The sequence below is a fragment of the Neomonachus schauinslandi genome, chromosome 4 (assembly GCF_002201575.2).
Source record: "Neomonachus schauinslandi chromosome 4, ASM220157v2, whole genome shotgun sequence".
NCBI classification, from domain to species: Eukaryota; Metazoa; Chordata; class Mammalia; order Carnivora; family Phocidae; genus Neomonachus; species Neomonachus schauinslandi.
The window spans coordinates 167,842,383-167,845,173 of NC_058406.1; positions in this window are offsets into that span (position 1 = coordinate 167,842,383).

Consider the following 2,791-nt stretch of genomic DNA (forward strand, 5'->3'; position numbering starts at 1 on the left):
TTTTTTGGTCATCTATTTTTTATACAATTCACTTTGAAATTCAGTTAAAGGTTTGATATAAACTTGACAGATTTGGAATTTCTAGACTCACAATATATAAAAGTTCTGCTTTAAACATTTCTATGAAAAGTTTCTCAGGAAATGTCAGTGAGCCTTTTTTCTTTGATGAAGGTCAAAGAGGTAAGTCTTTGGAAGTAATATTTTAAAGGAAGTTTCAATTATACCCTATTTTATTTAAAAGCATTTATATAGTGCTTAATATGTGCCAGGCAGTGTTCTCAGCATTTTTTCAGATATTAGCTCATTTAATCCTCATCATGACAATTCCGTGGGGTAGACAATATCATCTCCTCTTAAAGATGAGGGAGCTAGGGGCACCAGGGTGGCTCAGTTGGTTAAGCGTCCGACTCTCTGGTCTTGATCTCGGGGTCATGGGTTCGAGCCCTGTGTTGGGCTTCATGCTGGGCGTGCAGCCTACTTAAAAAAAAAAAAAAACAGATGAGGGAACTACACACAGACCTTAAGTGACACCCAGGGTCATATGTCTAGCAAGAGGCTTTAAACCCCAGTGGTCTGGCTCCAAAGTCCAGACACCTAATGGCTGTACATCTCTCAGTTCTTCAAGCTTTTATATATTTTATATATATAGAAAAATGTGACCCTTCTCCCCCCAAAACAAAATTTTTAGCAGAATGTTTAATATAATTGTTTGTGGTAGATGCCATCTTTTAGAACTTTTTTGTCAGAGCCAAGGACTCATGAGTTTAGCTATAAGACATTAGGCCAGACCTCCATTACAGGGGAAAAGTTAGGCAGCTTTGGTCCGCCAAGGCCCCCAGAGAGCTTGGCTGCGTCTTTCTCTGGCCCATTAATTCTGGCCTGGGGTGTGGGCCTTCAGTCTCCTGTGTTGCCTTACATCAAATCAGCTCTTTCCTGAATTAGCCTGGCTTCCTGATCAGCCCTTGAACTGACATCAGAAGCGTTCTGTAGTCTGAGATACACAATTCGATCTTGATATGTAAACTCTCAATTTCCACCTCTACACGTGCCAGAATCTGGAATTCTACGTCAGCGTCACGAAGATTCAAGTTTGTTATGAAGTGAGCCAGTGCCTCAGGGGGCAACATAATGTATTCACGTGGGAGGGGGCCCAGAGTTGAAGGGGAGACGATCATCTTTAGAATGTACATGGATTTTTGTTAATGCTTTGAAAGTTCATCTTTTTAGAGCGAGCCCTAAGCTGTGCGGTGGGCAGTAGGTCAATACTAGTTGCTCTGTCTGGAGCCACCTTCTCTCAAGGATTTGCGTGGCCTTCTCCCTCACCCTCTTTGGGTCTTTGCTCAGTTGTCACCTTGAATCTCACAGCAGCACTCCTCCTTCTCCTTTCTTGCATTTCTCCTAGGCACTTAAGACATGTATTTTAAATATAGCATGAAGAGCATATATTTTATTCCTGCGTTAGTCCTCTTCTCTGCTAGGATGTAAGGCTTATGGACAGGAGCCATCTACTCTTTACAGCTCCATCCCCAGTGCCTAGAAGAGAGCACAGCAAATAGTATGTACTCAGTACTTAGATATTGAATTAGCAAATGAATGAATGTTATAGCAATACCTAATTTTGTGTTCCAGTCGATATACTCTATAAAAATTGATCTTGTTAGCACTTGAAAATTTTTAGTATAAAATGGCTAGGCATTTTTCACCTAGCTCTGGATATATTTAGAGTGAATTCTACCTTACAGGTCCTCTAGTAATTAAATATATGTGTGTTATAGAAATGTTATGTGATCACTCTTGTATAGCAGAGGCGCTAGGTATATAAAAATTAGGCATCCCGTGTAAACTCATTAGATCTGTATTCCAACTTTTTCATGACGAAAGATGTCCCTGTAGACTCAACTGATTTAGTCCTCAAAGCATCACCAGAACTAAGACCTAATGGTCAAAGGCTGTCATTTTTCTATAATTATGATGGGAATGGAGGGCTCTGGCTAGTGGTTTTTGCTAAAAATTATGATAGTCACTGTTCTAAGTGTAACAAGAGGTGGAGGTATCTGTATATATCATGTGGCATTTTGATTTTTCATGTCTGTCAACTCCAAGCGTTATCCTTGGATATGCGTGAGAGGTATTCTAGATGAAGGATATTGTTGACTTCCTACCTGCAGTTTCATGTATCATTCTAAGTATGCCTGATGTCCTGAGTAAATGTACAGTTTAGCCAAAGTATGAAGTTCTGATGTATCAGTATACTGGGCCACATTGCCTTTTCATGAAATTATGCATGTTATTGATTATTAAATATGCCATCTTCCTGAATACTCTAAAACTTTTGTGTGCAAAATTTTTGGAATGTGAATAAACTCATTTATATACAAAAGTATATAAAACATTTAACAGTGGTTGACTAAAGATTTGTTACTTTTAAACAATTCAACAGTCGTCTCTTCTGAACATGCATGCCTTATTTATGTGTATGAAATATATGAACTAGTGTCAACCTATTTTAACTATTAGTAAAGCACTTTAACTTTAAATCATAAAATATAGTTAAAATATTTTCTCTTATCACACTGTAATAAATTACCCTGAATATTTCTTAAGGCACATACACTCATTTTGGAGGCCACAGGAATGAATGGATCATTGATCTGGAAGTCAGCTACCTGGATTTATGTCTTCTACTAGTTTGATGGAAACTGTTGAATAAAATAATAAGGGAAAGCATCTCATATAGGGTCTGGCAGCCATAGACATGGTCTTTTATCTATACTTTTGCTTTGGTTTCCTG